The sequence below is a fragment of the Mus caroli genome, chromosome 11, assembly GCF_900094665.2.
Source record: "Mus caroli chromosome 11, CAROLI_EIJ_v1.1, whole genome shotgun sequence".
NCBI lineage: Eukaryota > Metazoa > Chordata > Mammalia > Rodentia > Muridae > Mus > Mus caroli.
The window spans coordinates 8117332-8129307 of NC_034580.1; the positions used below are offsets into that span (position 1 = coordinate 8117332).

At 39.4% G+C, this 11976-nt stretch overlaps 1 long non-coding RNA gene across 1 annotated transcript in view; it reads right to left on the reverse strand.

Annotated features, from left to right (window-relative positions):
* Nucleotides 1-8476: 8476 nt before the first annotated feature.
* The window catches only part of LOC110304227, a 23323-nt gene continuing 19823 nt past the window's right edge, over nt 8477-11976 (reverse strand). The window contains exons 2-3 of the long non-coding RNA XR_002379031.1: nt 9311-9378; nt 8477-8616 (exon numbers count right to left, since the gene is read on the reverse strand). This is a non-coding gene — a long non-coding RNA (uncharacterized LOC110304227). The remainder of the gene's footprint in view (nt 8617-9310; nt 9379-11976) is intronic.

Here is an 11976-nt window from a genome sequence, read left to right on the forward strand (position 1 = left end):
CTAGGGACACAGAATTTGGTGGAATCAAGTTTGTACTGACATGGAAACCACCTCTCTGATGATAAGGAAAATAATCAATAGTCCAACACAGCTATAAGCTTGTGAGCTACAACAGTGGTCTAATATCACCAATGGTGTAGTAATGACACATGTATCTTAAGGAAAACCAACCGCTGTCTAATCATACTTTCACCTCTCAATAGAGAGGAACTCATGCGTAGTACTGTAAATAAAGGCAATACTCCATGTCTGGAGACAGCAGAGACCCTAGAGGAGAGCCTGCAACTCCCATTTTCCTAAGTTAACATAGCTTCTAGCAGCATCCTAAATATTTATGCTTATGAGTACATTTCTCACCTCTTCTCAAAGAAGCTTCCATTTGCAGCAGATAGAGGCTACTACAAAGATCCTCAACTGTTCAACATTCAGAGAATAACTGACTGCCTCCAACTGGTACATCTACAACATGACCTTCATATTTAAGGCTCAAAGAACATCACAAAAATGAGACAGAAAGATTGTAAGAGCTAGACAACTGGGATGTTTTCTGTCAGTGTCTTCTAGACATGACAAGGATTCTGTACCCACAAAAATTCGAAAATCTTGTTACCTTTCACAAGACCTGCACAACCACACCAGTCAACACACCATCACAGATGGAAAAAGAGTTCATAAGCTCTCACCTCTAGATGAAGAACTTCAGGCAATAAACATCTGCTGATGGAGGGAGAATAAATTTCTCACCCGTTAGGTTATCCCTGATAGATTATCCAGTCCTACATGATCTAAACACAAGTACATGTAGACAATAGTATCTGGACTTGAAAGTGTGTGTGTACACAAATATATCCAGATATATGTACATGCACATTTATGTGACAATAATAATTATAGAACAAGTACAAATTAGAGAAGGAATGGGGGATCAGATGTAGCAGACATTGGAAAGGGGGAAAGGAATGGTAGAAACAATGCAATGCAGTATACTCATGTATGACATTCTTGAAAAAATTAAATAAAATTTGTGTCAGCCTTCATTCACATGACATAATAATTTTGTAGCATGAAGTAATCATGTATCATTTATCTTGTAACTGAAGGATATTTCATTGAATGTACATGCCACAGGGCTGTTTTTGTTGGTGATTGTTGTTGTTGTTGTTGTTGTTGTTGTTGTTGTTGTTGTTGTTGAGAAAAGGTCTTTTGCATCCCAGGCTAGCCAGGTACTTCAATAGATGTTTTTGAAAATTGATATACAAATGGTCAACATGACACAAAAAGATATTCAGCATCATTCATTAAATTAGTTCAAATGATAGCCACCATGAGTTACCACTTCATTCACACCAAAGCAAGAGAGAAGAATCATTGAGATTATGCACCCATCAAACACTACAGTCAAATGAAAAATGGCATAGCTGTTGTGGAAAATACTTTCACTGTTCTTCAATAGTTCATTTACTGGTTTGGTTTGGTTTGGTTTGGTTTGGTTTGGTTTGGTTTGGTTTGGTTTGGTTTGGTTTGGTTTGGTTTGGTTCGGTTTTTGAAATCAGATCTTTCTATGTATTCCAGGTTGGCCTTGAATTCTGAATCCCCCTGCCTAAGGTTGCTGATGAATTATAAGCATGCACCACTATGTAATGACTTAATTAGAGAATTGTTATGACCCAATCAATCCTTTTGTAAGATAAAGCCACAATAATTCAAAATAAGTGAGCAACTAGAACATGTACAAATATTCTTACTCAATATTCAGGGGCAGTAGCCCAAATATCTGCTAACAAAAGGATAGGAAACAACATGAAGGGGTTGGAGATGTCCCTCAATTGGCAAAGCATTTGCCTTGCACACATGCAGTTTCTGAGTTTGAACCCCAGTACCACATAAACCAGGGGGTGGTAATGGTAGACACAGGAGAACTAGAAGTTCAAGAGATGACCACTTGGGGCTATATATTAGTTTCTAGACTAGCCTGGAATGCAAAAGATCTTCTCTCAAAAGCAACGACAGCAAACGCATGGTGTGTGCACTCAGTGAAATATCATCTAGTTTCAAGCTAAATGATACGTGATTACTTCATGCTACAAAATCATTCATTATGTTACATGAGTTAAGCCTGACACAAAAGATCCTATGTCATAATTCTATTAATCCATTTGTTTTGACTACTTATGGTCCATTTTCATTCCATAGGAATTTGGGGGGACGCTTTTTCATTTACAAACCAAATAAGCAAATCCAGAGATGGGAAGTAGGCGAGATCAATGATGCTGGCTGCTTAATGACTGTAAAGATTTGCCTCCTGATTACAGTACATAGACTACATGGTGGTCATGTTGAAGTGTGTATATACTTAAAACTACTAATGAGTTGAGATTATTAAAGGAGTAAAAGGTTCTACAATGTAAACTGGCACATTTAGTTGCTGATAGCTGAGTGAGCCAGACACTCCACCAACATATTTTCAGCCACTCTTAATTGTGCCCATTCCACTGGATAATGTGTTTTCTGGAATTATAGTTCCTGCATCATTTTTCTATACTTCAAGGAATGGTTAATAATTTTTTTTAAAAAACTACATAATACAGATCCATCATTCCCCATTTCATCATTCCATTATTTCAAGCAGTGTAATATCAAACCAGACAAACCAAATCTAGAGTAAAGGCCAAGATTTTCACCAGGCTAAAAGTCAAGGTATTCCTAAATGGAGCACTGATAAGCCATAGGGAAGAGAATTCCCTCTAAAATCCAAATGTGCATAATTTCCTAACACCTGCTTATAATTGTGAGGGCTCTGTGACAGCCTAGACTCAGGGATTCAAAGCTCTAGCCATGAAGTCACCTCTGTCTCTGTAATCCTGCTAAGTGTCACAGTCATAGCTGTAATAAGGGGCTTAGTTGCTTGTCACTTTGGCACAACCATCTTGGCACTTAGTGTTAGCAATGTGCTATTTCTACAAGAACCCAAACACCTGCCCCCTCCCCAAAATACTGTTATCTAATTGTGGAAAGATTTCTTTGCTTGATGTAAAACATGAACATGTTTATAACATGGGTTTTTAAAACTTGTTTAATCTAGATGTTGGATCACAGTGGCATCAAGGACCATCCTAGAGACTGCCACACCAGGGGATCCATCCCATAATCAGCCTCCAAACACAGACACCATTGCATACGCCAGCAAGATTTTGCTGAAAGGACCCTGATATAGCTGTCTCTTGTAAGACTATGCTGGTGCCTGGCAAGCACAGAAGTGGATGCTCACAGTCAGCTATTGGATGGAACACAGGGCCCCCAATGGAGGAGCTAGAGAAAATACCTAAGGAGCTAAAGGCAACCCTATAGGTGGAACAACAGTATGAACTAATCAGTACCCCCAGAGCTCGTGTCTCTAGCTGCATATGTAGCAGAAGATGACCTAGTCAGCCATCATTGGGAAGAGAGGCCCTTTGGCCTTGAAAACTTTACATGCCCCAGTACAGGGGAATACCAGGGCCAAGAAGTGGGAGTGGGTGGGTAAGAGAGCAGGGTGGGGGTGGGGTATGGGGGACTTTCGGGATAGCATTTGAAATGTAAATGAAGAAAATACCTAATAAAAAATTGAAAAAATGTGGCATCAAATATGAATAATTCAAGATCCAGCACTAAGTGATAAGATGTTATAATCAGAACTCAGGGTCTAAAGTCCAACATGCCCCAGGTATGAATCCCAGACTAGCACCATTTAAGGATGGGCTAGCCTTGAAGGAGATGTTTTATCTTTCTGGGCTTCTCTTTGTCAAATACTTGTCACACCTTTAATCCCAGCACTTGGAAGGCAGAGGCAGGCAGACTTCTGAGTTCGAGGCCAGGCTGGTCTACAAAGTGAGTACAGCCAGGGCTATACAGAAAAACCTAAAAATAAAATAAAATTTAAAATTCTGTGTGTAGTACATTGTCTACACATTGCACTCACCCAGACACACTTTGTTATAAAAGCAAATGCTGGCCTTTAAGGCCTTAAAAAAAAATACTTGAAGACAGGAGAGAACTGGTGCTTTGGCTCCCCAGTAACAGAATTTACAAACAGAGTTTCTCTAAAAAACAGATTTCTAAATACAGTCTCATTACTATGGAAGCAAACAGAAAGCTTGGCAGGGTGGCTTGGATTGTAATACTGATATTCAGAAGGATGAGGCAGGAGGATTCAGGGTTTGAAACTAGCTTGGGCTACATAGTAAGGCTCTGTTTCAACAACAACAACAAATTAAAGGAGATTTTTTTTCCTATGATACAAAGGACACAAATTCAAACCCACTAGGATGCTGTTCAGAAATCCAGATTGAATTTTTGAATTTCCAAAGAATGAGTATAGATCAATGGTTCTCAACTTGTGGGAGGAGACCCCTTGGGGAGTTGAGCAACCCTTTCACAAGGGTCAACTAAGACCATCAGAAAACACAGATATTTACATTACAATTCATAACAGCAGCAAGATTACAGTTATGAAGTAGCAATAAAAAATAATGTTATAGTTGGGGTCACCACACCATGAGGAACTGTCTTAAAGGGTCTCAGCATTAAGGAAGTTCCCAACCACTGTGGAGTGGCTGCATAAGCAAGGACACAGTACAAGCTGAGACTTGTGAGTACTACACAGCAAGCACACACCTTCAAGCTATATACAGAGAAAGGAAAGTACACATAGCAGTGGACACACTGATGGTAGAAATTATGGGGTCTCATGGAGAAATTTAGCCCACGATGACCCCAGAGGTGAGAGCCAAGTAAGATTCCATCTGGGACAGCAGAGAAAATTTACAAACGAGTCAACTGCATCACTGTCTGTAGCCACACTGTAGCTTTGGGAGCTAAGGGACCCTGCGATCTGAGTTTTGTTTCATCCCTCCCTCGTACAGTTTGGGTTCATCTCTGATGACCTCCCAGATTTTTTCCTACAGTACTAGGCCGAAGCATAACAACAAATAATACTGGGTAGATTTTGCCTATAAAAAGCACAACTTCATGTGTTACCTAGTTCTTAACATATATGAATGATTATGGTAGTGATAACATAAATTACCTTCAAATATATGTTTGACTTCATTCACCTATATTAGAAGATTTGCAGAAAGTTGGAAGTGGGAAAGTTCCAGAAAATGCCCTATTTTATGGGAGTAGAACTCTGATGCTTGTTACGGTTAGGTCATTCAATGTTCCCCAAAGGCTGTATGCAAAAAGCTTGGTCAACAATTTGTGGTGCCAACCAAACATTGAACAGAAGTCAGAGATGCTTATGGAAGAGTTGGGGGGAGGATTGAAGGCCCTAAAGGGGATAAGGAATCCACAGGAAAACCTACAGTCAACTAACTTGTCCCCTGGGAGCTCACAGAGACTGAACCACCAATCAAAGAGCATACACAGGCTGAACCAAGTCCCCAGCACACATGTGGCAGATATACAGCTAATTCTCCATGTGGGTTTGGAATAACTGAAACAGAGACATCCCTAATGCTGTTGCCTGACTGTGGAATCCATTCTCCAACAGGACTGACTTGTCTGGCCTCAGTGGGAGAGGATGCACATAAACCTGCATGAGACTCGATACGCCAAGTTGGGGAGATACCCAGGGGAACCCACCCTCTCAGAGGAGAAGGGGAAGGAGAGTGAGGGAGGGACTCTGTGAGGGGGGAACTGGGACGGATGTTAATGAATTGATTGATTGATTGATTAATTGTTTGATTGATTAATTAATTAATTAATTAAAGAAACAATTTGTGGTGCTATTAGAAAGTAGTAGAAGTGAGGCCTAGGGAAAGTTGGGTCATTTGGAGCATGTTCATCAAAGAGATACTGGGCCTCCAATCTTTTTCTCTGATCTTTGCTTCCTACTGCCATGAGATGACTTCCTCTGTCACAATCCCCACACTGTTACTGTGTAGATAATGGCACTATCACAGACCCAAAGCAACTGAAACCATAAGCTGAAAGCAGTCTTCCTCCTCCAACATGACTTTCTCAAATGTCTTTTCCCAAGGCCATGAAGTCCAATGACAGACTCGCACAATGCTTCAAAATTAGAGCAGTCCAAATGTGGTGTCCCAATACCCCCCACACAGACACACAAACTATTAATATGCTGGAAACACATACAATAATTTAACAACTTTTGAGTTATATGGCTGTAATGGTTTCCTTCCCACATTCCAAAATCCCAACATATGGCTTGGCCTAACAGTAAACAAGTGGAGGAGGAGGGACTCTCAGGAAGGCTTCCGACCCTATGCCACAGCTCTTCCCATTGCACCACACCACCAGGCATATTGACAGGCAGAAATGCACAGGAATAGGTCCCCAGATCTAAAACAAAGTAAGTATCTGGTGCTGTCAGTGGAGGGAGGCTGGCTTCTTTGAAAACTGGGAGAAAGGGGAGGGATTCCCAACTCTTGTTCAACTGGGTGCTAAGTATCAAAAAAAAAAATTTTTTTTTTTTTTTTTTTTTGGTTTTTCGAGACAGGGTTTCTCTGTGTAGCCCTGGCTGTCCTGGAACTCACTTTATAGAGATATTTTCTTTATTTACATTTCAAATATCAAATATTTTTATCTTGGACAAAGTTTTCTAACTCCAGGGGATTCTTTATTTATTTATTCACTTTACATCCTGCTTACTGTCCACCACCCAGTCACCTCCTCCCATAATCTTTCCCCCCACCCGCTTCTCCTCTGAGCGGGTGGGAGCTCCAGTCCGGGGGATTCTTAACCAGTTAACTTATCCAAGTTGCTATGAATAGAAAGGAGCACATTGCATCATTATTTGCTGCAGGGAACCAGGATTTGGGTTTCAGGCTGGCACTTCTGAGAATTAATTTCCTACTTTCAGCCAAAGGTTACCTTCCCCATTTTGTTCTTTTCATCATGCATGATTGCACATGCTGACCTTTCTAAACTGGGGAGCCAGAAAGGGAAAGCCACATACTTAAGCACTGAACATCACTGTGCATAGGTAAAAGTATAGTTAGCATCAAACTTGACATGTGTGTCCTGCCTTGTTGTTTGTCTGGAACCATGCGCTCACCAAATGTAGGGACAGAGTGGTTATGGTCCTGGATGCTGCAGGTTTTCTGGAGTCATTTTGCAGACATCTTTGACTTTTATATAGGGTTTAGAGTTCTTCATCATGTATTCACCTAGGACATGGGGGAAAGTTAGCCAGTGTAAGATTCAACACTGCACTTCTTCCTGACAGTGACACATTGTTGATCATTTCCTCAACTTGTTTATTTCAAGGGAGAAAATAATGACCACTATACACACACACACACACACATACATACATATAACACACATACATACACACATACAACACACAGATACATACAATATACACACAACATACACATACATACAACACTCACACTACACACACACACATATCTTGATAGCCTATATCTTCCTCACCCTTCTCTTATCCAGCCAGGACCTAGACTTTGTTGTTTTATGTGTTTTAGTTATTGGTAACTTCACCTTTTTGTATTTTGTTAAATCCTTTAAAATCTATTAAAATTATTCTTTTTAGATGAAAAAAGCAAAACAAAAGCAAATACCCCCATTAGCAGTGTCCTTCTCTCTCCAGATCTTCAGTAGCATCTTGGGGTTTAAAGGAAGCAAGTCCTGCTCGAAAATGTAAATATAGATCTCCCACTGGCTCCAGACAGAGACTTACTTTGTGGCTGCATTTTACGGATTACCAAAGGCAGATGATCATTCAGCATTTCTCAAGATCTCAAATTACTCTGTTATACAGCCAATCGCTCATGTTCAAAATCAAAGCAAGACTTACAAGGAAGAAAATGGAGTCTATTTTCTTCATTCCTGGATGTCATCGATTATGGAACTATCATAAGTTTAAAAGCAATTGTAGCCAGACAGTGGTGGTGCATGCCTTTGATCTCAGCACTTGGGAGGCAGAGGCAGGCAGATTTCTGAGGTTGAGGCCAGCCTGGTCTACAAAGTGAGTTCCAGGACAGCCAGGGCTACCCAGAGAAACCCTGTCTCGAAAAACAAACAAACAAACAAAAACAAAAAACTGTAAAAGGGCCACTGAGATGGCTCTAGGTTAAAACACAAGCCCAGTGATCTGAGTTCAAGCCCCAGAACTCACAGTTAAAAAGAAGTGGCACTGAAGTTGTCCTATGACCTCCACATGTACAGTGTGGCATGTGCTCACTCATACTCACACATGCCTTACATACAATGGCTGGCAGGTATGGTGTCACACAACTTTAAACTCGGCAATCAGGAGGTAGTGACATGTTGATCTCTGTGAGTTGGAAACCATAGCAAGTTCCAGGCCAGTACCATATAGTGAGATGTGTGAGTGTGTGTGTGTGTGTGTGTGTGTGTGTGTGTGTGTGTGTGTGTGTATCTCACATACACAATAAAATCTATGCAATATTAATGCCGAACATCTAAGAAAGTATGTGTCTCCCCTTTGAGAAAGCCAATTATTTGCTTTTTATTTCCAGGGCAAGGTTTTGGCTATATTATGTGCACCTCAGCGTCTCCTTTCAGTAAAGTTGCCAAATATATGCTGAAATTCTGCAGTATAAACAGGGCACCCTGTGAGATGTTCACCTATAACAAGCACAGAAATAAAGGTAGTAGGAAAGGGAACACACAATCTAAGAAACCTATTAACCTATTAACCAGGACTATTTTCCCTGATATAAAAGCTGCAGGATACAGCCTGGCAGGAGTTGGTTTTATAGAGTTTAAGACTCAGATGTCACCAGTGGGGGAAATATTTTCTACGTAAAAGAAAACTAGTTGAGAGAGTTTTGGGGGATAAACCCATCACCCAAGGATTGTCTGATTGCCAAGAGGGCACTTCATACTGAAAAATATGAGAGTGTCATTTGGAGCCTAACAATGGAGAACCCAAAAGAGAAAGAAACTAGCCATGTGTTAGGGAGAATATCAAAAGAAATATCGCAGGGTCACTATGAGTATGCCTTTGATCAGGGAATTATCTATGAGATAGCAATTGTCTGTTGAACTGCCTTACTTAATAATGTCTTGGCTTTTCTTACCTTAGCCCTAGAATTTCCTTAGCACTTTTATACTAGAAGCATGAGTATCATCATATTTGTCTCCATATGCTCACATATTCAGTCGTTAGCTCTTCCTAACCTAGAACATACCTGTCACACATCCCTGAATGCATCTTCCAGTTCTACAGTGGAATAGTCGTGTGCTAAGCCATTATTTCTTGTTGTTTCTTACTTGAGCTGTTGTGATCATTTTGCTGTTCTTTCTCCAAATCTTTCACCTCATGTGGATGATTGGCTATACCATTGAACCAGATGTTCAACAGAGTCTTGAAACAGCATTCTTCCACTAAAACAAAATCAAATATCTATTATGGTGAAGGGTACTCCTAATTTTAACATGTCATTGGACAAAAGGAATTCAGAAACCAAATTTACTTTGAAGTTTGTTATCTCATGAGAGTTGAGCCTGCAATTATAGTAAGATACTGCCAGCTGACAGTGGTGCTAACCCAAAACCTGTCAGTGGTTCTAGTGAAGAAATCCAGGTTAGATAGCTGGGAAGAAGTCCAGGAGCAGCTGTTGTGAGATTTAGCAGTATAGACAATTCAGTATTTGGAATATCTATAGTTTTTTTAAGTTTCTTATGGTATTTCCTATATATAAAATAACACACATCCTTCATAAGAATTTGAAATAAAACAACAGAAAATATATTAAAATTACTTGTAATACCATCTTCCAGAAACCTGTCATATAATACATTTTTTATAACCTCTCTCTACTGTAGATGTATTTTTGTTATTAGAATGTGTGTGTGTGTGTCTGATATGTGTGTGTGTGTGTGTGTGTGTGTGTGTGTGTGTGTGAGAGAGAGAGAGAGAGAGAGAGAGAGAGAGAGAGTATGTGTTTTGTATTAGTCAGGGTTCTCTAGAGAAACAGACTGATAGAATAAATATGTATAAACAGGATTTATTAGAGTGACTTATAGGTCACTCTAATATCTGACTATTCCAACAATGGTTATTTCCCAATAGAAAGTCCAAGAACCCAATAGTTGTTCAGTCCATGAGACTAGATGTCTCACCTGCTCTTTGGCAGACATAGAAATCCCAAAGAAGTATGCTCTGAGGCAAGAGGCAAAGAGCAACAGCTTTCCTTTTCATGTCCTTTATATTGACCTCCAGCAGAAAGTGCAGCCCAGATTTAAGGTGGATCCTGGCACTTCAAAAGATCCAGATTTAGGGTGAGTCTTTCAAATGATTCAGTGACAACAACAAAAAATCTCTCACAGGTGGATCCATCCACTTGGGTTCTAGTTAATTCCAGATGTAGTCAAGTTGACAACCAAGAATAACCTTCATGTATACATATACAGTATTTGTGGATGATGGATTCTAGAACTTTCTTAAGGATCCCAAAACCAATATTCACATGTGTTACATAATGCAACATACAGAGCATCTGCATATGATCAATTCCTGGATGCATTAAGTCAACTGTACATCATTTAAAATATTTAAAACAAGGTTTGTACTTCATTTTCTTGGCATGGATTTAGCATAGTAAGGGGCATATGGCAAGTTCGAATCTTGATTTTTAAAAGTTTGTGGATCGTTTAGCCTAGATACAATTGATCCACAGTTGTTTTAATCTGATAAAGTAGCACCTGCAGGTATAAAGGGATATCTATGTTTATAATGATCATTTTACTCCTGAATTTAACACAGTCTTTAGCAATAATAAGTTAATATAAATTTTAAAGTTAATAATGAAATTATTTTAAAATAAAAGACAGAGAGAGCTTTTGTTTGTTTTTTTTTTCTTTAAAAAAAGGAAAAGAGAAACTGGGGAAATGACTCAAGAGTTAGCCGTTTTTGCAGAGGACCAGGGTTTGGTTCCTAGCACCACATCAGTCAGGTCATAGCCACCTATAACTCTATTTCCACAATATTTAGCATCCTTTTCTGGTCTCTGTGGCTACCAAGCATGCAAACAGTACAAATACATATATGTAGGGACACACATATATAGTGCAGGTGTATATATGTAGGGATTCACACACATAAAATAAAATAATTAAATCTATTTTTAAAAAACTGGAGAACACAATGGCTGTGTCCTTTTGATGTCATACCTGGGGTATTATTGGTATTATATTACAAACTTTTACATTCACTGTCCTTTCTAAAACAAAATAAGATCAAGAAACAATATGTATCTATGGGCTCAGGGGGTTCCCATAGGGTTTTGAAGCTGTGAATTGTGTTATCTTTCCTATATGAGAATCAATCACTCTTTTAATGTTGAGGCAAAATGGCCTCATTCTACCTACAACAACTAACACATAGGATATGACCAGGGACAGAACCCCATTCCAGCCACCTGTTCCATCCCCTGTAATCTCAGGAACATGAGGTAACTAAGGAAGCTTGCTTTTGGAACTCAGATCTTCACCTTCCAATGTTTAGTCTGTATTTTTCTGAATTTAAAAATATGCTGGGGCAAAGTAGAGACATTAGCCTCTCCTTCGAGAAAAATAAGCTTACAAGAGACACTCCTTGTGTTTTCCTCATCACATGCTGTCTACTCAAGGAAAGGTAAACCCTTTATATAGTGTTTTAATTACTTTGCTGTTGCTGTACTAAGCAAAATCAACATAAGGAAGGGAGAGCTTAATTTAACCCATAGTTCAAAAATAGTTCATCACGGTAGAAAAATCCTAGCAGGAGGAACTTGAGGAGCTCCTCAGGTCTCATCTGCTGTCCAAGAACTTTGAAAATTTGTGCTCAGCTAACTGTCTTCCTCCTTCCTTCCTTCCTTCCTTCCTTCCTTCCTTCCTTCCTTCCTCTTTCTTTCTTTCTTTCTTTCTTTCTTTCTTTCTTTCTTTCTTTCTTTCTTTCTTTCTTTCTTTCTCTCTCTCTCTCTCTTTCTTTCTTTCCCTCTC